Source organism: Biomphalaria glabrata, chromosome 2 (genome assembly GCF_947242115.1).
Source record: "Biomphalaria glabrata chromosome 2, xgBioGlab47.1, whole genome shotgun sequence".
NCBI classification, from domain to species: Eukaryota; Metazoa; Mollusca; class Gastropoda; family Planorbidae; genus Biomphalaria; species Biomphalaria glabrata.
Window position 1 is genome coordinate 45,278,921 of NC_074712.1, and position 27,926 is coordinate 45,306,846.

The 27,926-nt window shown below is 36.7% G+C and overlaps 1 protein-coding gene across 3 annotated transcripts in view; it reads left to right on the top strand.

Moving 5' to 3' along the window:
• Positions 1-337: 337 nt before the first annotated feature.
• The window catches only part of LOC106076272 (QRFP-like peptide receptor), a 140,352-nt gene continuing 112,763 nt past the window's right edge, over positions 338-27,926 (top strand). Inside the window, exon 1 of one of the 3 annotated variants that reach the window (XM_056020832.1) lies at positions 338-572. The gene's annotated coding sequence lies outside the window, so the exon portion shown is untranslated. The remainder of the gene's footprint in view (positions 573-27,926) is intronic. The other 2 variants (XM_056020833.1, XM_056020835.1) reach the window with 2 other exon arrangements.

Here is a 27,926-nt window from a genome sequence, read left to right on the forward strand (position 1 = left end):
GAATTTTATTTTCCTAAATAATTCTTCGCCAATGAATATAATGAATAAAATAAAACCCTACCCCTTTACCCCTTGTGGCGTAGTGCAATTGTAGTATGTTATTGGTCTTGTGTTAGACTAATTTGTTTATTTCCTATTAAACAACTGGTTATCAGGCCAATACAATTTATTTCTCGGACTTCGATGCTCAAGGTATGCGGGAGAGGTGCGTGCGTAGAGAGGGTGGGGAAGGGAGTAGGGGAAAACCATCTTGAACCACTTGTTCCCTACCTTGGAACGCGGCACCCACGCTCGTGTGGCCAGCACGCGCTCTCCTTTACCAGATGATCGGATCACGAGCCAGAAAAAAAAAAGAAACGAAAAACGAGATTTCGAATTTTGTATTCGTCTACCGAGTGATGGCGCCAAAGTTGCGGCTCACTGCCGACGGAGAGAAGGAATAACTCAAAACTTTCAGGCTTCACGGAGAGTAGCATTGGTCGTCTGCTGAATGGTTCAAGGTGACATTCATAGGATAAGAAAAATGTTAGGAGCTACCCTGATTGGGACGCCTGGGGTGCCATCGGCATGGGGTAAGGGAGTTTTGATTTTTAAAAATAATGTATGTCAGTGAAGTGTACCAAATAAAAGGCTTCTAAAAAGCGGGAAGAGAAGGGAGATAATTGTTGATCTGTAATTTGTATACACGTAATAAATGAATCAGACGATAGGTCTTCTCATAACTCAATAAGTATTCATTCAACTCATTTGGCTGACAAAACTTTTGTTATTGTATTTGGTGGCTGAGTGGTCAAGCGCTCGGCTTCTGAAGACTGGGATGTTTAATTTCGGAATCTTTAGGGCGCTTCCGAGTCCACCCATCTCTAATGAGTACCTGACATTAGTTGGGGAAAAGTAAAGGCGGTTGGTCGTTGTGCTGGCCACATGACACTCTCGTTAACCGTGGGCCACAGAAACAGATGACTTTTACATTATTATAGATTACAAGATCTGAAAGGGGAACTTTATTTTTATTATACTTAAAAATTATATTCTTATCTTATAAATTGCTGACGTTCCTTAAAAAAAAAGTTGTCCTAAGCGTATCCATGGGTTGATCTAAATCGTGCATGTTAATGAGAGACTCAAAACTGTCCCGAGTCATTTTGTTTTCTGGCTGACTCAGGCGAAGAAAGAACTTTAATAACCATATACTGACACATGGGATACAAAATGTACATGTATCTTAATATATTCCTATTTTATTAAGTTGTTGTGTCTACAATTCAATTTATTCCGTTATTTTATAACGCATGATACAAACATTATATCCTGTAACGGGTTCTCTTGGTGTCCCTAAAATAATGTTTGATAATAAAGAAAATGGGACATAGTTTCAAGGGTCAATTAGAAATATGAAAACAAAATATTGTACCCCAGCCTTTACTTGTCCATACAATCGCCAATATTAGATGCGTTCCTTAAGTCTTATCTTATCTTATTGTATCTTATCTTATCTTATATATTACAGACGTTTCTTAAAAAAAGAAGACATTTAGTCTATGTACTATGGTGCACATACTGTCAAACACACACATATTCTCGAGTCCATATGCTCTATAAATGTTGATCTCCTCAGTTGTCGGTTTGTATGTGTATTATATTCTTAATGTACAACTTGAAATAAACTTAAACAAACGTTTTGATAAACAAAGCCGATTAAAACTTTTATTTATAAATATAGACAACTTTCCAATTCAATGTTGGTGTATGTAGTAACACAATTCAATGTTGGTGTATGTAGAAACACAATTCAATGTTGGTGTATGTAGACACACAATTCAATGTTGGTGTATGTAGAAACACAATTCAATGTTGGTGTATGTAGAAACACAATTCAATGTTGGTGTATGTAGACACACAATTCAATGTTGGTGTATGTAGAAACACAATTCAATGTTGGTGTATGTAGACACACAATTCAATGTTGGTGTATGTAGAAACACAATTCAATGTTGGTGTATGTAGAAACACAATTCAATTGTTGATACGTTTCAACCAAATGTGACACACCAACAAGACACGCCCACCTGCTTCACGTCTCTAGCCTGTTCTCATCTCTTCAACTTTCACACAAGTCTTTGATTTACTTGACATGACGACAACCCACATTGGGATTTCATCAGAATATATTCAGCCAACACAACCAAACCAACCGCCCACATTTGCGCTTGGTTACCATCAGAAACACATATACTTTCGTAACAATAAATAAAATATTATTGAGAACTCAACACTGACAAGGGCACACGAACTTTATTGGTCAGCAAATTGAACATGGGCATGAGATCAGCAGGTTTAAAAGCCTCAAACGTCTCTGTGTCTTAATGCTAGGTCACTTTTCCATCGGGGTGTTGATATTGAAGTAAATGTCTGTCGTCTGACGTACACTGTCTGTCACTAATGTGGCCCAAGGCAGACAAGACGTTTTTTTTTTACTGTAAAATTGTTGAGTTATTTGCTTCCCTGGGCGGTTTATGTCTGGCATTACTATGTGTGTGTGTGTGTGTGTGTGTGAGCATGTCTTAGTCTTATGGTGTGTGTGTGTGTGTGTGTGTTGTCATGTGACTATAGCCGGTGTCATACACAATTAGTTCTCCCTCACCGGACAGTGTCACTAATTTGTTAACGTAATTATTTCTCAAGGCGTTAATTGAAGTTGTCGTTCCTAGACTAGACTTGTAGTTAAATGTTCCCAAGACGTCAACCTCAGTCTGCTATTTGCATTTTAAAAGCATGTTTAAGTAATTATCATTACATTCTCACCATTGTCTTGTCTTTAAATCTACAAGTACTTTCTAACCATTGTCTAGTCTTTACATCTACATGTACTTTCTAACCAGTGTCTTGTCTATACATCTACAAGTACTTTCTAATCATTGTCTTGTCTTTACATCTACAAGTACTTTCTAACCATTGTCTTGACTTTACATCTACATGTACTTTCTAACCATTGTCTTGACTTTACATCTACAAGTACTTTCTAATCATTGTCTTGTTTTTACATCTACAAGTACTTTCAAATCATTGTCTTGTCTTTACATCTACATGTACTTTCTAACCATTGTCTTGTCTTTACATCTACAAGTACTTTCTAATCATTGTCTTGTCTTTACATCTACATGTACTTTCTAACCATTGTCTTGTCTTTACATCTACATGTACTTTAATGTCTCTGCAACTGTTCATCAACTTTTCAAAATGTCTGTCTGTAGAAACCAGAAGCTGGTATCTACTCAGAGTAAAGTTGCTGTTCTAAACCTCTTTCAATTTGTAAATACATAGACTAGCTAACGATTGAAGTTGACCAGCAAACAATTAAAGTTGACCAGCAAACAATTAAAGTTGACCAGCAAACAGTTAAAGTTGACCAGCAAACAATTAAAGTTGACCAGCAAACAATTAAAGTTGACCAGCAAACAATTAAAGTTGACCAGCAAACAATTGAAGTTGACCAGCAAACGATTAAAGTTGACTAGCAAACAATTGAAGTTGACCAGCAAACAATTAAAGTTGACCAGCAAACAATTAAAGTTGACTAGCATATGATGGACGTTGACTATGAAACGATTGATTTTAACATGCAAATGTATGACGTTGACTATCAAATTATTGACATTGACGGTCAAGATAATACTACAACGCCCGAGAACATTGGAGAAAGCTGAGAAATGGCTTGAAGCTACTTATTTCACTTAAACAGAATTTCTAATTAGAAACAAAAAATCAAACACATTGACAATGGCATAGGAATTTGCCATTATTTGGCGGCCAGGTGGCTTGACCTTTTTGGAGGTCCTTGACTTTTGCGTAATATTTAATATTTAATGTAAAAAACAATATCGAACATTCATTTGGGGGCCCCCTTAAGTGTGGTCCGGGGGGATTTTCAAATTCTCCCCCTCCTCCACCCATCCTGGCTACGCCACTGCACATTGAATAGATAGCATTTAGAAAGTGAATGTGTCATCCTTAACGCTTGTCTTCCTAGAAAGCCCATGAAGCTCTATACAAAGCCTTAACCAAGTATTTTTTTTATATATGTCACCAAACCTTCATACAATAATATCAATCTGAACATTTCTTTTAAAGCCATAAATACATTTCAAAATAAATATTTGTAAAGTATAAACATTTTGAAAAGGCATATTTAATATCATAAACATAAAAAATAAACAAACACAATTTTTTAAAATGTACCATGTGTGTGTCCCTTCTGTGTAATTATATTCTGTTGACCCTTGATAGCCGATGGTTCGGGGGCTCGCTTGGTGTCGGATTATCGAAAGCGTCGGATTACCAAAGGTTAGCTGTACTTTAACGAGTCTAGACGCGGTCATAGCTCTCAATAATGTCCCGTAAGAAGAGATAATGTTTTATGTTTATGTTTGACAACTTCGCTCGCTATCCTACAAGACGTAAGGAAAACTTGACCACTAAGAAACTAGGTCAGGTCAACTGTCTGATAGTAATCACAGAAAGACAGTCTAGGACGTATCAACACAGAAAGAGGACACTGAGACGAGACTTGCATGTCATTGCACGCATGTGCAGCGGAAGCATACATTGTCGCCGAGTTGGCGCCGCTTCGGATTACTAAGTGTATCAGACAACTATACAATCTTAATTCAATGCTCATAAGCTCTCCACTAGCAGATTGGTCAGCCTCGGTGACCTGAGAAGGCTTAGGCCATGAGTTCGAATTCAGGTCGTTTCCACTTTTTAAATTGTATTTTTATAAATACTTTTTATTGTTAGTCTAGACTCTAGAGGCTAGAGTCTAGATCAGTGGTTTCCAAAAGTTTTTGTCTCGAAGACCCCTTGCTATGTTTTCCAGTTTTCGGTAGACCCCCTGCATATTTCAAATGTATTTTTCTCACTGATTTCTAGGCCATATATATTTATTAATGAAATTAAAATGAAACCAATAAATTAAATATGCATTACATATGCATGAAACGACTAAACAATTAAAAAAAAAACGCCTTTGGTGGGCAGCTCTGATAATAAAATTTCAATTTAATAATGTAGCTTCTCTATTAGATAATGTTTGACTGTTGCAAATTTGGAAAATTTATCCTGTTCATTAATCATTAATTTAATCCTCACAATAAACACTAAGATTATGACTTCATGTTTATCAAATTTAGGTTACCTTCTTGTAGCTGCAAGTTTACCTCATTATATTTATGAAACAAGTTTGTTAAAAAGACTGGGTCCTATTCGAACTCAATTGTTTGTTTTAAACTTGGATCTTTAGCATCCTAAAACTAAGAAAAAAAAATGTCATACATAAACTTTTCGACAAGTATCATGTGTGAAGGAACGATTGATTAAAGTTTCAGTCAATTAGCAGTTCTTTATGGATTTCTTGTTTAAAAAAAACTAAAACATGATAATGACATTATATTATCAGGCAGGAAGTATGTCGTCTGCAAGTAAGAAGCATAAGAACCTTTCATTGTTCTTACTCTTTTTACCTTTACACATTTGAACTGCATTGTTGCTTAGAGGAATTTTTATCATATCAGATATAGAATTGTGGAAAACAGATTTTAGAACCTCTGCAATGGCTGGCAAAGTCCTTTTTTAATATAGTGTGCAGTTTTCTGGAATTTGATATAGGCCAAAGTAAAAATGTTTCTATATTTCTGTACTTTCTACGTTTGATTTTAGACTCGGCCTTGTACAATATTACTTTCATGTAGACAAAATTAAGCTATTAAAATAAAATGTTAAAATTTAAAAATAAATAAAATTCATTGGACTAACAGAGTTCAAATCCAAAAGATTAGTTCAGGTACACATCATATGTGTGTACGATTTCATTTCATTATTGGTCATTAATTAATGGGAAATGAAATTTAAAGTCTCTGCATGCTTAAAGGAGATCCACTATCGTAGACCCCCATTTACAGGCCATATACCCCCAATTTATTTTTTTTACTTCCGTAGACCCCTTGAAAGACCTCGAAGACCCCTGGGGATCTATATAGAACACTTTGGGAATCACTGGTCTAGATCAATAACAAACTTAATTACATAACTGATCCAAAGTAATGATACAAGTTCGCTTAATATAAGATTTTAATTGCAATGAGCTATTATACAATATTTTATTAGTTTTATTGTAGAAACATTGTAACGAAAACAAAAAAAAATAAAAAAAAATAAAGTCTTAAGTCGAAGAACTAGAGATGAGTCCGTGAATGGAGACTTTCGCTGTTATATTCATAATTTCTACTTCAAATAAAATTCAAGTATTTTTTAAAAGCCCACCTACGAACAATAGAGACATTTTGTTGATGTTTCCATTTTTAAAAGAAGACTTCTTTGCGCCTACATACATTCAATATTTACTCTAGTTTCCCAATACCTGACCATACACTGGGTTGGTTCTAGGCTACATTTACCTAACTCTGATCTTAAAGTTGTACTCTCCAGACCTGACATTGGTAAACATGTCAATGGCATCACGACATGAAGGCGGCTTGTTTTGGTTTGAATCTGTACGTTATCTGAAGTTTCAAACAAGACGCTGATCTTATGACATAGACCATAGACCAAAAGCTAGAGAGATGAGAACACAAATATTTTGGAATATTTAAAAATCTGAAACAAAATGGACGTTTTCCTACTGCAGGCCTACACAGAGTATAAAGTTGAGGAAACAGTGGCGTAACACAGGAGCTATTGAGACGGCCCCCCCCCCCTCCTTTTTCCAAGAAAAAAACTTTGAAAACTTTTTCAAAAATTGATATGATATATTTTATATACTGACATATTTGCGTTTTATTTGAACAGGCAATTGACAAATATAATGTCAGCCGCAATATAAGCCCTGCCGCTTTATTGAGACGATGCAATTGAACCAGATTTGATTATATATTTTTGAATCCGATGACAACGATGTCTTGATCTTACGATGAGATTGTGTTGATTAGACAATGCATTTCTAATGTTCTAATTTTATACATTTATCTCTATTAGACATTTTCAGAATTCTCAAATAATATCGCGAAGCCTGAGGTACAAATGTAAACAATAAGTTCAAAACTGAGATCCTTCAACAATAAATACAAAGCTTTTAGTCTAAAACAAGGAATCACTTTAATAATACACACACTGTACAATACAATTGAATTCAACACATTTACTACCGTTGTTCACGCTCTGTAACTATTGATTCAACCCCTTGAATTACCTTCGCCATCTCCAGCCTGCCACCTTTTCGGAAACAACCAAACTCCAATCTCAACCGCCCCTTTTATGGTCTGGAAATAACAGTCCGCCATGACCTTGTGATGTATGTATTCAACCAATAAAAGAATTATTAATTTGTTAATCAAAATTTGGCCTTGCACGCTTACGTTCCCTGACATCTATAATAATAAAATTGAATGTAGTCGAAGTTGAATGAAGTGGTACATCCTACACATTAAATACAAAATGTACAGCCGCTGTAAGCCTTGTGCGAATCACAAGATGACAAAACATATTAAAAAACAACTCTTGACAATTCTTTCTCTAACGGCAATGGTGTCTACGAACTTTTTAATCTTTCCATTTTCTAATTTTCTTACACGATCGTTCCCACATTCAGCAGAGACATTTCTACACAGCCTTAAATCAGATCACTTTATTCTATGCCTTAACAACATAGCGTTTTATGCATCAATATCTTTATATAGATATATATTTAGGTCAAGTGAGGTCAACGTAGTTACCTATGAGTCAAGCGAGGTAAGTGTAGCTGTGTAGCTACCTATGAGTCAAGGGAGGTAAGTGTAGCTGTGTAGCTACCTATGATATTCAGATCATTTATCCACTAATAAACTTTCGCAAGGCTGCTGTTGAATATGTTCAATCCTAATAGATCTACAAATCACAGTTTCTGATTGGCTGCTCAGAAACCCGACTCAAATATTTATATTTTTTTATTGAAACCTATTACCTCCCAAAGCCTACTTTTGTTAATATTGTATCCTTATGTCCAGATGTAATTGAATTCTTTATAGCATCCCGCACTCTCTAAGATATTTATTGATTTGATTTCTTTCCATTTTGTCTCTTTGGCCCCAAATTTGTGTAAGTTATTACACCTACTCCTGAGCATAACATAAAATATCGGCTACTCAATTCTCAATGCTCGATTAGACACAATCTAACCGACTCGGTGATTCTATCCCAACGTTCAGATTTAGATTGGATTGTTATATGTGTGTTCGTGCATCTCAATCTAAAGATCAAATCTGTGCTTTTTTTTGTTTTTGAGAACCTCTTTTCCATTCACACACACGCACATTGTAGGCTTCCATTCACACACACGTACATTGCAGGCTTCCATTCACACACACGCACATAATGTAGGCTTCCATACACACAAACGCACATAATGTAGGCTTCCATTCACACACACGCACATTGCAGGCTTCCATTCACACACACGCACATAATGTAGGCTTCCATTCACACAAACGCACATAATGTAGGCTTCCATTCACACAAACACACATAATGTAGGCTTCCATTCACACACACGCACATTGCAGGCTTCCATTCACACACACGCACATAATGTAGGCTTCCATTCACACACACGCACATAATGCAGGCTTCCATTCACACACACGCACATAATGCAGGCTTCCATTCACACACACGCACATAATGTAGGCTTCCATTCACACACACGCACATAATGTAGGCTTCCATTCACACACTAACACGCACATAATGTAGGCTTACATTCACACACACGCACATTGCAGGCTTCCATTCACACACACGCACAAAATGTAGGCTTCCATTCACACATACGCGCATTGCAGGCTTCCATTCACACACACGCACATTGCAGGCTTCCATTCACACACACGCACATAATGTAGGCTTCCATTCACACACACGCACATTGCAGGCTTCCATTCACACACACGCACATAATGTAGGCTTCCATTCACACACACGCACATAATGTAGACTTCCATTCACACACTTACACGCACAAAATGTAGGCTTCCATTCACACACACGCACATTGCAGGCTTCCATTCACACACACGCACATAATGTAGACTTCAATTCATACACACGCACATAATGTAGACTTCCATTCACACACACGCACATAATGTAGGCTTCCATTAACACACTTACACTCACATAATGTAGGCTTCCATTCACACACAGGCACATAAGGTAGGCTTCCATTCATACACACGCACATAACACATAATGTAGGCTTCCATTCATACACACGCACATAATGTAGACTTCCATTCACACACACGCACATAATGTAGACTTCCATTCCATTACTGGTGTACATGAAGTGATTGATGCTCTAGGGGCTTGGGGGCGGGGGGGGGGAGCTTAAGACACCGCTCACATCCCCAACCCTATCACTTTGTGAGTGTGACATTGATCCAAGAGATACCCCCCTCCTTTTGTTTTTTGGTCATTAGTTGCTAGCCATGACTGGACACATGGTATACTGTGCTCATTCGGTCAGGACTCATTCGACGGTGTCTACGTATTAAGCGGGGAAACAAATCACTGTAAGCTTCTTGCATTGTGACTCAAACGATTCCTTAACTAGTTTTTTATTGCTCAAACTATGGACCGTTTTGTAGTAGCATCACTTTTACAATTCCTAATTATTAGTTTGTAAATTCTTTATCTTAACTTATCTTATATAATACAGACGTTACTTCAAAAAAGAAGATGATTACGTCCTACGCCTCATGCATTTAGTCATGCATATTAACCAATGACCTAAATTCTGCCAAATCACTGGTTTTCCTGGCTGACTCAGGCAACCCATTCCATGTTTTAATAGGACTAGGGAAGAAGGAGCAAAACGTATTTTAAAAAACCTGCATGGAAACTGGACACTGGATGTATATTTCGAAAAACGCTCTAACAATTGACCTAATCGGCCTCAAAATAAGGAAAACTCTGGTTTGACCGTTATAGTTATAAAAAATATAAAAATCTGAAAATTTAATTTGGCTTACGTCTTTTATTTTTTTATCAACACGGATTCAGCGAAAATCCCCGCCCTTAATTCCAATGTTTCTTTGTATTCAGTTAAGATTTCAATTAATAAATAGACTTCCATTTTGTGTACCTCCTAAATTAGAGATCATTAGCTAGACTGTTAATAGAAGAACTTGATTAAAAAACGACTTACAATAATGAAGCATTACAAAAAATAGATGGAATGAGAAACTATAGCCAACCATCAGATTACTCAAGGAAGAATGGATTCTTTAAACAACATCTTTTCATAAAGTCTGACAGACTAATTATTGCATAAAGTTTTATCATTTTAAAAATGCCTCTAAGAATGAACATTAATTATATTACAAATTTTCACGAAGCTGACTTGTCTTGGTCAAAATAAAACCAACAAAAAAATGTCAAACCGCATTGAATGCATCTAAGAAAACAGTTTGAGTTTCTTTCTAAAAACCTTTTTCTTTTAGAATGAAAGTGAATTACTGAACAAATAAACACACATGAACATGTTTTATGTTTACACTTTTTGTATCCTCTTCACTTGAGCCCTTTATCATATAGGAGCATAAAGGCGTTTGTAGGGGTCACATTAGCCACGTTCTTAAGGCAAGTTTGTGCGACCCCCCCCCCTCTCCCAACCAATTTTCCTTAAAGAAAGGGACCTGACGTCAGTGCAGTATAGACCCCCCTCCCATTTCCACCATCGCCCCCCCCCTCAGCCCTCTACGGCGATGAGGTTCTGGTATTATCATTTCATTAATTCTACACCGCTACAAGACTGCATCACTCACTATTGGCTACCTTTCATGTGGGACTTGGCAGCGCTAGCGAAGGGATGAACTAGAGACACGCCTTGAGGAAGTTTTTACGAGCTGTTTACCTGTGTGTGTGTGTGTGTGTCTATGGTGATTTTAATGTGGGGCTCAATAAGCAACTTGTTTTTATCACAAGTTCAATTAATTTTTTTATTTGGATGTAATCGATTGACAGACGTGATAATGTCAATGAATGTGAATCTTTCGAGTCTTTTCGTAAATGAAAAAAAAAATTGTGTATAGTGTTCTACATTTTTTTTTCTTTTGACAGAGTCGGGCTACTTATTTAATAAAGAAACTACTTAGTGGTCAACTAAGTCCGGAAGCTTGATATTTACATACTTTAGTTTTGCATTTGACGTGACGCTGATTGATCTTTTTTTTTTTTTATTAGAGAGGAGGCTTGATTCTTACCCTCTCTAGTATTTGGGGACATTAGTTTGCTTAAGTTTTTCTCAGGATCTTGCTCGAATTTTTTCGTAGGTTTTCTCTATCAATGGAGCCCTGCACCTTTTATTGTGGAGGTTGAACCTGACGGCCACCAAGTCTTTCCAAACTAAATAGTCAGATTTTTGGTGTTTCTGGTGTATAGATGAAAGTTTTGATCCTCTTTAAAGTTATTTGTGTGCACTTGATTACACTGCAAAATCACATTTTTGAAGCTCTTTCGTCAGTAGTTTTTATTGATTGGCAACAATTCTTGTTCAATTCAGCGACCTTGACCTTGTTGAGTTCATCGTGAAAATACCCAGTTGCGTTAGTTTTGATGATATTATTTTAAAATGAAGGGTTTAAGAAAGTACTTGAAAAATTTTAATTTGTCTTAAAAATAAAATTAAAAAAAAAAAGGTTTCGCCCTTGAAGCAAATGACTTATTAATAGACAAGCCAGACTTAAGCAATATACATGATATAAAATCAGTTAAATATGAACGTAGCCCGAAATCTATTAAAAACTTGAATATTCAGACCTTGCCCCATTTGGTTACCCAGACCTTGCCCCATTTGGTTACCCTTAGCTTGCCTCATTTGGTTACCCAGACCTTGCCTTATTTTTTCTTCTTTAAACTCTCACTTGACATGTGATAAGGGGGGGGTCATTAACTGATGTCCGGCCCGTGGTTCGGGGCACGAGTGGGCTTTAATGATTAGATTAGTTTCATTCCGCTAACAGTTCTGCCAGCGCAACCAGAAATGAGGTCCTCTGGTTATAGGTTAATCCAGTTCGGCTCTTAGTCTCTTATCAACACTGTAAGAAAGAGAGAGCCATGACAATTACAGGAACACTGGACTTAATATTGACTTGGGTTTTATATTGTATTCGACATCGGCCTGTGGTTAATATCTGTTTGATATCGATGTAGGATAAAAATTGACGAGTGTTTAATAACGAATTGTGTTTCATATCAAATTTTGATTACTTTCAATAAGCCAATGTCACATGTAATTGTCTACCACGATGTTTAACACTATAATAAACTGTTATGAAGAAATGTTTAGTGTTATTGATATCATTCCTATTCATGTTAGAGCTGACGAAATGTTTGTGCTTAGTCTGAACATGTGCGATATACATTTAGAGCCTTTGAAAGTTTCACTTTAAAGTAATCTTCATCAAAATAGGCGTCAACAAAGTAACATTATAAAATGTAAGACAGATCAAAATAACCTGTAAAAAGTAAAACTGTATTAAAGTATCCATCAAGCTACAACCTTTATTAAAACATAGCCTCCATCAAGATATAGCCTCCATCAAGCTACAGCCATTATTAAAACATAGCCTCCATCAAGATATAACCACCATCAAAATATAACCTCCATCAAGATATAACCACCATCAAAACATAGCCTCCATCAAGATATAACCACCATCAAAATATAACCTCCATCAAGATATAACCACCATCAAAACATAGCCTCCATCAAGATATAACCACCATCAAAATATAACCACCATCAAAACATAGCCTCCATCAAGATATAACCACCTTAAAAATATAACCTCCATCAAAATATAACCTTCATTTCAAACTTAAATCAAAATAACGTCTATCAAAATAATCTGCGTCGACAAAGCTACTTCGGATATCGGCATGGCTCAATTCCTAATTCATTGCCTAATTCATTGCCCAATTCATAGCCCATCTTATTATCCAAGTGGTGGCAGTTGTAACATTTTAGTCTGATCTTACACTACTAACAACGGTTCTACGACAAACTGAGCGTCTACTTCTACGTGACGTCAAACATCTGTCTAACACAATTCTTGTAAGGCTGGCCAGCCTAAATCCACAATTATTTGATAAGCTGTCATCACAAGTCTTTAAGATTGTCTCCACTTTGAGATTTCAAGAATTTGTGCATTCTTTTCGTCAAACGTTTTGAATGTGTTTTAACATCATATAATACCCTGAACAAAAAATGAAATGTATTTTAACGAATAGTACCCATACATGTAACAAGGCATAAGCTGTGTTGATGTGTGGACTGCAAGAGCTATTCTTCTTTGTATATGTAATACCCATTGTCTTAGCTGAGTGGTTAACCAAGAGGCTGTCGTATATAACATTATACTTAGAGGTTACAGCCGAAACCGTGATCATCTTGATATGAACTGAAGATCTAATATTGAAATATTTTGTGCATATCGATTAATTAATTTATGTTTTTGCGATCTCGTATTATTATAGAGTATATAGTTCGTCCATCGTGGTTCGATGATGACCACTTTTGTCATCCAGGGGGCTGAGGGCTTCGCACTAGGGTTTTGTGCCTCCTCATGAGCCCGGAATGTTCGGCTGCACACTGGGCAAGTTATTCCAGCTGGAGCTAGTGTCATTAGCCTTGCTTTTCTTCTCTGGCACTTTTCTTCTGCCAGCGCTGTTCTCTTTTCCTCAGCAATTTGTGCGCCAGATTTCACTGCTCGACGCCATAATGCTCTGTCATATGCTTGTCTCCCAGGTGAATGGGTTAATACTGAACGCTTTTAGAGAAGCTTTGTGGGTGTCCCTGAAGCATTTTCTTTAACCGCCTTATGAGCGCTTTCCTTCCCTTAATTGGCCATAAAAGAGTCGTTTAGGGATGCGGCGGTCTTCCATTCTGCAGACGTGTGTTGCCCATCGCATCTGGGACTGCATCAGGATTGTGTGGATGCTTTGCAGACCCGCTCTTTGAAGGACTTTAGTATCTAGTATTTTTTCTTGACGTTTGACATTCAGTATTTTTCTTAGACAAGTCATGTGGTAGTGGTTCAGTTACTTTGCATGTTTTCTGTACACTATAGAGTATAGACCAGTGATGCCCACCCTAATAGGCCCTTTCGGTCCATTTCAATTTCCAGCATTCGTGTCGCGGGCCACATCAACGAAAAGATACAAACACGAATTAAAATTGACATGAAAATGGCTTACATTTCTCTACTTCAATTGTGAGCAGTATTGTAGCTAGCCTTACCACTAACTTCTTGTCTCTTTTCGGTCAATATTCTGATGGCTCCTCCAATGTCTAAGCGAAGTTTAACAATCTTGTATTCGCGGCTCAAACCAAGAATGCCCCCATTTCTGTTTTATAATGCCGTTTATATGTTGTTCTTTTTTAAACTGTCAAACTATTATGACAAATCAAATATGTTGGCTAATTATCACATTCCACAAAAATTAAGGATCAGGTCATTTTTTCTGGTAGATTCTACATTCAGAGTCCAAATGCCTAAGCACACAAATGTTAAAGATCATGGTACCAATCCATCAGGTAGGTAGGTAAAGATCATGGTACCAATCCATCAGGTAAGTAGGTAAAGATCATGGTACCAATCCATCAGAGAAAAAGGCAGGTAGGTAGGTAAAGATCATGGTACCAATCCATCAGAGAAAAAGGCAGGTAGGTAGGTAAAGATCATGGTACCAATCCATCAGAGAAAAAGGCAGGTAGGTAGGTAAAGATCATGGTACCAATCCATTAGAGAAAAAGGCAGGTAGGTAGGTAAAGATCATGGTACCACTACCAATCCATCAGAGAAAAAGGCAGGTAGGTAGGTAAAGATCATGGTACCAATCCATCAGAGAAAAAGGCAGGTAGGTAGGTAAAGATCATGGTACCAATCCATCAGAGAAAAAGGCAGGTAGGTAGAAAAGACATTTTTCAACCTTTTTTCTTGTTTGGAAAAAAAAAGGGAAGGGATTTTCTACACTTTGTGCCAACGTTTTGGCGGGCCGGATGGAACCACGTTGCGGGCCGGATCTGGTCCGCGGGCCGTATTTTGAGCATCACTACTACAGACCAAGATATCGTATTATATCATGCTAGATCTGGATCTACCTGGTCTACATCGTTAGCTGGATCGTGATTGGCTGAATCTGAGCAGACGCGACATGTTGGAGGAAGCTTTCCATTGTGAAAGTTTGTTTTATTTTAAGCATACATCCAGGGCTCTTTATTTAAATTTAGACTACCATATTCTAAACAAACTTTATGTACACCATCTGCTTGTTCTGTTTTTAGAAAATGACAGTACTCACTCCTAGTAAGAAAAAAAGTAACAATAAATCAGATGAAAGGAATAAGTAACAGGAACAAAGCATCTGAAATTAACTAAAAATTTACAATTAGGCTAACAATGATGACGTATGAGGTTTTATTACAAAATAATCCCACTTCCTGTCATGTGACATTCTTTTGTTATCATAGCGTGCATTTTTTTGCGCCGCCTGGTACAGGATGAGCTGTACTTACCGATACTCTGAAATTATTAAATTCAAATAGTGGAGTTTGATAAAACCTTTTTAAAGATGAATAATAGAGTTTTCAATGACTAAATCGTTTATATAAGTTAAAAGAAATTATACTATAAATATCTCATACCCTAATAAGAATTAGAGATATAGACATACGCACACTACCATTTTATGTATTTAAAAAAAATGCAGAAAAAAAACCCACTAAGAACAATTTATAAACAAATAGAAAGAATGAAAATATAAGAACCTGGTCAAGAGTTGTTTGACTTTGGTGAAGTAACAACTAGATAAATAGATGCAAATACTTTTAAAAACGTATTGTCATATGCGTGAGTGTGTGTGCGTGTGTGCGTGTTACGCTTGACAGCACACAATAACGGCTGACCAGGAATATGTGAACTGTCTGTATTATTCAGGACACCTTGCGTGTGCGTAGGAAAATAAGGCAGACCCTTTTAGAGAACCTTGCTTTGCAAATACATGATGTAGGCTCAAGGTCTACGCCTATAGAGCATCACTCAACGTAAAGAAACCATGAAAAGTCTTCCTAGCGTAATAGTTAAGGAGCGTGAGCTAGTTTTGAGGTCGCTAGTAATTGTACACCGTCGTTAGTTGTTGGTCATTGTTTGAAAAAGCCATTGTTACAAGTAGTCTGTATTGGATTATTATTATTACTATTCTGTAATGCTTTGTCCTCGCTATGTTTGATTTCAGCTATACTATTATATTCAAGTTATCTTTGTACAAGTGAGTTATATTTTGATTTCCGAATCCACGCATGTCATATGATGGTGGAGACAAAGAAAAGCTCTTTCTAAATACAATCATGAGACATATTTAAGTGACATTGCATTATTTTGAATAAATCATGTAAAAATAATTTGGCGATTGGAAATATTAATATAAGTTGTTTTTTTCGTTTAGAGCACCTCTTATGCTTATAGCATATTTAGTTCGCTATTGTCCGATGTGAGTGGACCAGTTATCATTGTCCGATGTGTGTGGACTAGTTATCATTGTCCGATGTGTGTGGACCAATTATCATTTGTTATCTGGGAGGTTTTTTTAAAAGTCGTTCAAGTCTAAATTTGAACTCGATATCTCGAGACTCCATGATGTAAGGCCTACGTGCTAGCCACTAAGCTACACATGTACTCATAAAAATAGAAAATTTATAGTCTAAAAAAGGCTATAGTTTAAAATTTAAGCTAACGACCTAATGCTCTATACAAGTAATTATACAAAATAGAAGGTTTACAGTCTAAAAAAATCTTTTTAAATAACAAAGATTATCGAAGAGGAATAACACTCTTATCTAAGGGGAATAACCTCAAATCACTGTCAAATATAACAATACTGCAAGAAAAAACTTCATTATTCTATACAAATCAAAATATTAATTAGTTATTTCTAATTGATTAACTAATTGGTTATTTTTTAATTGATTCGTCTATTGTCATGGACTATGAATAATTACTAAAAAATCTCAACTTGGTCCGATATTAGAAAGTGCGAGAAAAAACGTGAACAAAACGCAAGAAGGGAAATAACTCCATATACACAGCCACATATCTCAATATGTAGCATGTGCAAAATTTGTACCAGACAGACAGTGATTGATATAAGCTTTGTAAAAAAGCTATAGTTTAAACTGTTTAGCGAACGATCTTATTCTCTACACAAGGCTTATCTTCCCTTAGGTCAATACACTTTCTGTTTTAAAACAAAAATAATTAATTATAAATATGTTGATTAACTCATTCTGTGTGTTGTCATCTACAATGAATAATTGTGTGAAGTGTCAGTTTGATTCGACAACTGAAAGTGGGTTAAATAACCTGTAGAAGATTCTACCCAGACAGACAGACAGAGTTGATATAAGCTTTGTAATAACAATGTTAAAGACGTTCCAACAGGAACTGACTACACTGTTGTAACATACATTCAACAGGAACTGACTGCACTGTTGTAACATACACTCAACAGGAACTGACTACACTGTTGTAACATACACTCAACAGGAACTGACTGCACTGTTGTAAGATACACTCAACAGGAACTCAGAACAGTGTTGTAACATACACTCAACTGGAACTGACTACACTGTTGTAACATACACTCAACAGGAACTGACTACACTGTTGTAGCATACACTCAACAGGAACTGACTGCACTGTTGTAAGATACACTCAACAGGAATTGACTGCACTGTTGTAACATACACTCAACTGGAACTGACTACACTGTTGTAACATACACTCAACAGGAACTGACTGCACTGTTGTAACATACACTCAACAGGAACTGACTACACTGTTGTAAGATACACTCAACTGGAACTGACTACACTGTTGTAACATACACTCAACTGGAACTGACTACACTGTTGTAACATACACTCAACAAGAACTGACTGCACTGTTGTAAGATACACTCAACTGGAACTGACTACACTGTTGTAACATACACTCAACAAGAACTGACTACACTGTTGTAACATACATTCTTAGTCTGTCAACTCGTTTAATTACATTTGAACTAGTTTGATGAGTATTTGAGACCAATGCAATTAGTGCTAAAGAGGTAGCTAACTCGAGTTGTTTCTTAAACAGACTGAAAACTTTTCGGAGGTCAAAGCTACCAGTATATACATCGCATTCTTTCCTCTTTAAAATTATAAGCTCTTTGTCACGCGCAAACACACACACACAAGCACACACACGTACACACACAAGCACACACACACACACTCACCGACGCTTACACTGAACACAAACACACAATCAACTAAAAATACTTTTCCAGCGCCAATCGAAGTGACAAAAAGGGTCTCAACTCCATCACAGGATATTAATGTCTCTTCGGGAGTAACTGTGCATGGAATATAGATCTAGTCGGCAGTAGGAGCCAGTACCAGTGACGGGTGCGGTTTAGGCGTGGATCACTTCATCTTGAAAATTGTTACACTTTGTGGACGACCACAGAGAAATTAGTTTTTGGAAAACTGGGTAACAAAATTTGTTAATATAGAAACATGAACTATTTAAATTTATCAAAGCATTGTACTAAATACTAGACTCTAGAAGTCTTAATACTAGACGCTTAGGCGTTAACTCTTTGGCGCTGGTGTTATTGGCGCTGATGCTTTTTTGGCACCGACAATTTACGGCGTTGACATTTTTGGGCGTTTCGGAGATAAACATTAAAGCGATTTTTTAAAAAATCTAGTACAAAGCAATCATTCTGAAATAAATGCATTACACAAGAAAGCACCCTTATATTCATTAGACATGTACACATTTATATTCCATAGACATGTAAATATTTACATTCTATAGGCATGTACACAATTATATTGAATAGAAATGTACACATTTATATTCAATAGGCACGTTCTCACTTATTTTCCATAGACATGTACTCAATTATATTCTAACAACCACACCATAAAGTTGAATTTTATATATGCTTTGAAACGTTTCGGTGAGTTACAAAATACAATCAATAGGAAGATAAAGGGGTCAGTGATGGGGTCATTACAGTGATGGGGTAGTTATATTGATGGGGTCAGTGATGGGGTCATTACAGTGATGGGGTAGTTATATTGATGGGGTAGTTACGTTTCAGAATGATGCCCTTCCTGTTGTTCTGTAGTGTAGATAAGAGTTCACTGTCCCTCTCTTGACCAAGATCTTGATCGGCTGCTACGAATTAGATTTGGCAGTTGTCTGGTTGCAGAGGGCGTTGAAAAAACAACATCATTGGTAGGTTTTTACTCCGGATTTGTTTTTAGGCCGACTAATGAGGCTACGGAAGTTTGAAGTCAAGAGAACTCCATCTTCTAAAAGAATTGTCAAGCTAGAATGTCAAACTTTATCTGCCCAAGAGAACTCCATCTTCTAAAAGAATTGTCATGCTAGGATGTCAAACTTTATCTGCCCAAGAGAACTCCATCTTCTAAAAGAATTGTCATGCTAGGATGTCAAACTTTATCTGCCCAAGAGAACTCCATCTTCTAAAAGAATTGTCATGCTAGAATGTCAAACTTTATCTGCCCAAGAGAACTCCATCTTCTAAAAGAATTGTCATGCTAGAATGTCAAACTTTATCTGCCCAAGAGAACTCCATCTTCTAAAAGAATTGTCATGCTAGAATGTCAAACTTTATCTGCCCAAGAGAACTCCATCTTCTAAAAGAATTGTCATGCTAGAATGTCAAACTTTATCTGCCCAAGAGAACTCCATATTCTAAAAGAATTGTCATGCTAGAATGTCAAACTTTATCTGCCCGAGAGAACTCCATCTTCTAAAAGAATTGTCATGCTAGGATGTCAAACTTTATCTGCCCAAGAGAACTCCATCTTCTAAAAGAATTGTCATGCTAGGATGTCAAACTTTATCTGCCCAAGAGAACTCCATCTTCTAAAAGAATTGTCATGCTAGAATGTCAAACTTTATCTGCCCAAGAGAACTCCATCTTCTAAAAGAATTGTCATGCTAGGATGTCAAACTTTATCTGCCCAAGAGAACTCCATCTTCTAAAAGAATTGTCATGCTAGGATGTCAAACTTTATCTGCCCAAGAGAACTCCATCTTCTAAAAGAATTGTCATGCTAGAATGTCAAACTTTATCTGCCCAAGAGAACTCCATCTTCTAAAAGAATTGTCAAGCTAGAATGTCAAACTTTATCTGCCCGAGAGAACTCCATCTTCTAAAAGAATTGTCATGCTAGGATGTCAAACTTTATCTGCCCAAGAGAACTCCATCTTCTAAAAGAATTGTCATGCTAGGATGTCAAACTTTATCTGCCCAAGAGAACTCCATCTTCTAAAAGAATTGTCATGCTAGGATGTCAAACTTTATCTGCCCGAGGGTCCCGATTTTAAGGGAACCAGGATTACGTCTTAAGCCTTTCACCTGTCATTAAGAGAAGTTTGGCCGAGATTAAGGCCTAAGCCAGACAAAGAAGGTGCGGGGTTTATTTAAAGTCTTTTTTTAGACGCACGCCATTTTGGATTATCTTATAGACAATGGGAGCTTATCCCCAACATTCCCCCAGGTTATACAAACTTTCACCTCCTGACTAGGTTCATAAAAGAGCAGACTTAGCATCATCCTCCCTCACTGTGTTCTCAAAAGAACATGCTTAGCCTCATTTTAACTCTTTCTCTCCGTAATTATTTACCACATTCTGGTGGAATCAACGTTGGTATCGTCACTTAGGAGAGAAAGAGTTAATGAGTATGAAAAACGAGCAGTACACGAGCAATAAATTATTATAATACAGAATAGATCAATTTGATGAATACTATAATACCAGCAATAACGATAAATGGAATACAATTGTACAATGTAAGTATATTTCATTTCTGTTGATTCTTGCGATTAAAGATTTGTCCGTATTATAAAGTAAAGCCTTTTAAAATGCTTTGGCTGTGGTCTATGTACTCCTATAGGGTTGTGAAAGTTGGACACTGAACGCAGAGGCTGCAAGAAGAATTCAAGTCTTTAAGAGTAACTGCTACAGAGAAATGGGTTGGGTATCAGATACCAGGAAATGAAGAGAAATGTTGGGTATCAGATACCAGGAAATGAAGACAAATGGGTTTGTACTTTGACAAGTTAGCACCTTGGCTGGAAAAAGAATAACATAGTGTGTGAAGAGACAAAAGTAGAGCTGAGTTTGGACATAACGTAAGACATGGATTCACTGACAACCTTCAAGGTACAGTGGATGGAACACGTAGAAAGGGTCGTCCAAAGAAAAGCTGGCTGGACAACGCAAAAGAATAGACCGGCCTTTCTTTTGATATTCTGCTCAGAACTGCAGAGTGAAGGAATTTGATGACGCGACTCGTGTGACCACCCTTACGAAGCATGTCAAGGGAGTGACGATGGTAATGCTGATGTCAGGTTGCTAAAATCAAAACGATGCTAAGCTTGTGTCCTGGTCAAACAAGTTGAGACAGAACTTGAATAGAATTAATAACCCAGGGCAATGACAACAATAGTTATTAAGGATTTATGCCTCACGCTATTTTGTGTCAGTCAATTATTATATCGGACTTCCATCTCCGGTCAGGACAATAGTTCCTCTGTTAGGTTGTGTATGTGTGTTTGTGTATTAGAGTCTAATTGTAATTCAACTAGTTCCTCTGTTAGGTTGTGTATGTGTGTTTGTGTATTAGAGTCTAATTGTAATTCAACTAGTTCCTCTGTTAGGTTGTGTATGTGTGTTTGTGTATTAGAGTCTAATTGTAATTCAAATAGTTCCTCTGTTAGGTTGTGTATGTGTGTTTGTGTATTAGAGTCTAATTGTAATTCAACTAGTTCCTCTGTTAGGTTGTGTATGTGTGTTTGTATATTAGAGTCTAATTGTAATTCAACTAGTTCCTCTGTTAGGTTGTGTATGTGTGTTTGTATATTAGAGTCTAATTGTAATTCAACTAGTTCCTCTGTTAGGTTGTGTATGTGTGTTTGTGTATTAGAGTCTAATTGTAATTCAACTAGTTCCTCTGTTAGGTTGTGTATGTGTGTTTGTGTATTAGAGTCTAATTGTAATTCAACTAGTTCCTCTGTTAGGTTGTGTATATGTGTTTGTGTATTAGAGTCTAATTGTAATTCAACTAGTTCCTCTGTTAGGTTGTGTATATGTGTTAGTGTATTAGAGTATAATTGTAATTCAACTAGTTCCTCTGTTAGGTTGTTATGTGTGTTTGTATAAGAGTCTAATTGTAATTCAACTAGTTCCTCTGTTAGGTTTTTATGTGTGTTTGTGTATAAGAGTCTAATTGTAATTCAACTAGTTCCTCTGTTAGGTTGTGTATGTGTGTTTGTGTATAAGAGTCTAATTGTAATTCAACTAGCTCCTCATCCTGGATGTACCATACATTCTATATGTCCATTTTGTCTTATTCTAGTCAAACAAATTCGATGATTGTTATTTCAAAAAATACAAGATCTGTTTCGGGGGGTTGTTGTTTTTTTTTATTTCTGTCGTCACTTCCTGTCAGTTTGGTGAAAAAAAAGACTGTCAATAAGGTTGTCTTATAAGAACCTTTTTTTTTTCAAAGACTCGGGCACACAATATGGTGAACTGGTTAAAATACATTTAATAATTTAGTTGGAAAGTTTTTTTTTTTTTTTTTCATTTTTAAAGTAAAATATATCAGTAAGAAAAATATATATTGAAGTCTTTTTTTTTTTCAAATCCTCTACCAAGTATATACTATAGAACCAAACATAGAAACAATTTCTCTAGGTTAGGATTGGTGACACATGATCGAGCACAAAAACATTCATGCCACGTAAATGTGTATCAAATGGTGAACAAGTGTACACATAGGTTGCAAGTAGATTAGATCTTAGAATACATAGATCAGTGGAGTCGTATTGTTAGCACACTGAAGAGAAAAGACCTATACAGTCATAGACCTAAACAGACCTATACAGACATAGACCTAAGCAGACCTATACAGACATAGACCTAAACAGACCAATACAGACATAGACCTAAACAGACCAATACAGACATAGACCTAAACAGACCTATACAGACATAGACCTAAACAGACCAATACAGACATAGACCTAAACAGACCAATACAGACATAGATCTAAACAGACCTATACAGACATAGACCTAAACAGACCAATACAGTCAAAGACCTAAACAGACCTATACAGTAATAGACCTAAACAGACCTATACAGACATAGACCTAAACAGACCTATACAGACATAGACCTAAACAGACCTATACAGACATAGACCTAAACAGACCTATACAGACATAGACCTAAACAGACCTATACAGATATAGACCTAAACAGATCTATACAGTCATAGACCTAAACAGATCTATACATAGACCTAAACAGACCTATACAGACATAGACCTAAACAGATCTATACAGTCATAGACCTAAACAGACCTATACAGACATAGAAATAAACAGACCTATACAGTCATAGACCTAAACAGACCTATACAGACATAGACCTAAACAGACCTATACAGACATAGACCTAAACAGACCTATACAGACATAGAACTAAACAGATCTATACAGACATAGACCTAAACAACCAATACAGACATAGACCTAAACAGACCTATACAGACATAGACCTAAACAGATCTATACAGTCATAGACCTAAACAGAACTATACAGTCATAGACCTTAACAGATCTATACAGTCATAGACCTAAACAGACCTATACAGACATAGACCTAAACAGACCAATACAGACATAGACCTAAAAGGATCTATACAGTCATAGATCTAAACAGACCTATACAGGCATAGACCTAAACAGACCTATACAGACATAGACCTAAACAGATCTATACAGACATAGACCTAAACAGATCTATACAGACATAGACCTAAACAACCAATACAGACATAGACTTAAACAGACCTATACAGACATAGACCTAAACAGACCAATACAGTCATAGAAATAAACAGACCTATACAGTCATAGACCTAAACAGACCTATACAGACATAGACCTAAACAGACCTATACAGACATAGACCTAAACAGATCTATACAGTCATAGACCTAAACAGACCTATACAGACATAGACCTAAACAGACCTATACAGACATAGACCTAAACAGATCTATACAGTCATAGACCTAAACAGATCTATACCGTCATAGACCTAAACAGACCTACACAGACATAGACCTAAACAAATCTATACAGTCATAGACCTAAACAGACCTATACAGACATAGACCTAAACAGACCTATACAGACATAGACCTAAACAGACCTATACAGTCATAGACCTAAACAGACCTATACAGACATAGACCTAAACAGACCTACACAGACATAGACCTAAACAAATCTATACAGTCATAGACCTAAACAGACCTATACAGACATAGACCTAAACAGACCTTTAAAGACATAGACCTAAACAGACCTATACAGACATAGACCTAAACAGATCTATACAGACATAGACCTAAACAGATCTAAACAGACATAGACCTAAACAGACCTATACAGTCATAGACCTAAACAGACCTATACAGACATAGACCTAAACAGATCTAAACAGACATAGACCTAAACAGACCTATACAGACACAGACCTATACAGACACAGACCTATACAGACACAGACCTATACAGACACTGACCTATACAGACACAGACCTATACAGACACTGACCTATACAGACATAGAAACTGTGCAAGGCGTATATGTAGTCAACTCAATCGCGTATTTTCTTCATTTCGAAATGAAAAGTATTAGTACGTTTTGTGTTTTAAAAAACAGCCTTAATATAAACATTGTCTCTTTTAGATAAGAAGCTATCGGTACGTGACGTTTTGGCGCCGCCGTTTTGGCGCCGCCGTTTTGGCGACGGGACGTTTTGGCGCGAGCCGTTTTGGCGACGGGACGTTTTGGCGCGAGATATCATTTGACGATAATTTAATAAGCACGTAGCTTTTTTTTTAATGAACCCTTGAATTCCAGCGACTTAGGCAAATAACCATGGTGTCTATGTATACTTAACTTGAAGTATTCTGAGAAACATGGTACATGTATTATATTTTTACTTATTATTAGCAAGTGTTTGGTATGTATAGCTGGAGATACCATACAGTCATTAAATAAACCAATGTTAATGTAAACAAATAATTGCATCAATTTTTAGTCTATCATCGTTTCATTTTGTTTTTAATTTTAAAGTAATATCTTAAAAACTTTTTTGAAAATAAAAGTGTGCCTCTTAATAAACACACATACACAAGCCAAAATGTTTATTAAAGAAAATGATGTGAAAAACAAACACACATTTACATTTAGTTCGTGAAAAATATGTCTTAACACAAACACTCATGCATAACATAGATATGAATAATTCTTTTAAAAGAAATAATACAATAAACGTACATAATGTATTTCGCGCCAAAACGTCCCGTCGCCAAAACGGCTCTCGCCAAAACGTCCTTCGCGCCAAAACGGCGAAGCGAAAACGGCGGCGCCAAAACGTCTTGCTTCGAGAAGCTATGTGGCATATACCACGGGGCTGCCTATCAAGTAGCCTAGGGTTCCAATCCAAGCTTGCGCTTGATTGTGTTTGCTGAGCGCCTAGGGTGTACCACGGTGGCCTTCTCCCAGATACCACCTCCAGCCACATGTCCAGAAAGGAAAATTGACCATAGAGTGCAGAACATAAAAAATGCATATGTAAAAGTAATGGAAGGATGGATCGGAATGCGATAAATCTAAACCCCTTTGAATGTATTGCCATGTGGAAGTTACATATATATATATATATATATTATTGTAACCCTGTCCCTCCCTGACTAACCCAATTTTCCACGTGCAAAGTTAGGTGATTTTTGTTTGTGCTGTTGGGCTTAAATGACCTTGACTAGTGTGTAAATGTGTTAAGAAACTCGAGTTATGATTTTTGGATTGATGATTGTTTTCTATTGTGTTAGTGAATCGGGATATGTAAATTTGATTTGGAGATTGTGACTATCTAACAATTAGAACAGATGTGGAAATAACGGTCATGTTTTTTTTTTGTTACGATTAACCTGGAAGGCCTGAATAAAATGATGATAATAGATAGCGTCTTCTTTTTGATAAGAAGATATAAAATCTCGGGAATATGGGTATTGTAGTGTATTTAACTGAAAATGTAAAAGTTTTCTTTTGGATGAGGAGTGAACTCACAAACTCCTGGACAACTTCTCTGTGTGTGTGTGTGTGTGTGTGTGTGTGTGTGTGTGTGTGTGTGTGTGTGTGTGTGTGTGTGTGTGTGTGTGTGTGTGTGTGTGTGTGTGTGTGTGTGTGTGTGTGTGTGTGTGTGTGTGTGTGTGTGTGTGTGTGTGTGTGTGTGTGTGTGTGTGTGTGTGTGTGTGTGTGTGTGTGTGTGTGTGTGTGTGTGTGTGTGTGTGTGTGTGTGTGTGTGTGTGTGTGTGTGTGTGTGTGTGTGTGTGTGTGTGTGTGTGTGTGTGTGTGTGTGTGTGTGTGTGTGTGTGTGTGTGTGTGTGTGTGTGTGTGTGTGTGTGTGTGTGTGTGTGTGTGTGTGTGTGTGTGTGTGTGTGTGTGTGTGTGTGTGTGTGTGTGTGTGTGTGTGTGTGTGTGTGTGTGTGTGTGTGTGTGTGTGTGTGTGTGTGTGTGTGTGTGTGTGTGTGTGTGTGTGTGTGTGTGTGTGTGTGTGTGTGTGTGTGTGTGTGTGTGTGTGTGTGTGTGTGTGTGTGTGTGTGTGTGTGTGTGTGTGTGTGTGTGTGTGTGTTTTTTTTTTTCACCATCAGAATAGCTAAACAAATGAGCGAATAAAAATTGTGTCGTTGACCAGTCTTTAGAGATGTCTCTATTGTCTATTTGAGATTTGCACACTAAACTAAATAAATCAAAGACATCAAATTGTCTGTCACTGTTGCCAACTACATAAAGAAGAATATCCTAATGCCTGGCAGTTGATGTTTGCATCAATAATCTTTAGTTATCGCTAGTTAATTGCCCGTTTGTTTCAAATAAACTTATAAGTCATAAACTGAAAGTCTCCTCCCTAGTGAATTGCTTGTGTGCAGATAAAGAGCCGAGAAAAGTGGATTCTGTAGAGCTAAAACGTGCACCCAAATGGTCATATACCTTTGAAAAAACAGTTGATCGAAACTTCTTTTACTTTCTACACCGGAGACACCAGAAAGATAGCTATTTATATCTTCCCGTCATGCTTAAGAGTTAGCGTAGCGAGATTCTCGTGGATCATTCATTCATAAAGAAGGAGATCTGAGTTTTTTTTTCCCCATAACGCGATAATTTCAGGGGAAGCGACTCATCACATCATCATGTGAACTATAGAAATTTACAAAGTCTATGAAGCGATGGTGGAAGGGTTTTTTTCTTCCATGAGATTCGAATAACTGAGAATCTGACATCATATAACTGGATTACAGACTCCAAGTAAATACACTTGAATAGAAAAACATTGTAAATCATGTAGAGATTAAATAATAAGCAATAGGAAAAAAAATTTTTTTAAAATATTTAACAAAAAAATAAATTCCCCGCTTATGAAGAGGACGGTGGTCTATGATTTTTTATCTTATTTCTTTCTTGTAATGCTTCATGATTGCAAGGAGTCTGCCCAGTGAACTTCTCACAATATCATCCTAGAATCTAGATCTATTTGTATAGTTCAGGACAATTCTTTGAGCTTATATTTGCGGCTCGTCATTAGTCAAGTCAACGTAGACACCCAACCAGACTTTCAAGTCGACATAGAACGGCGCGGAAAATGTTCATGGATGTTTATTTAT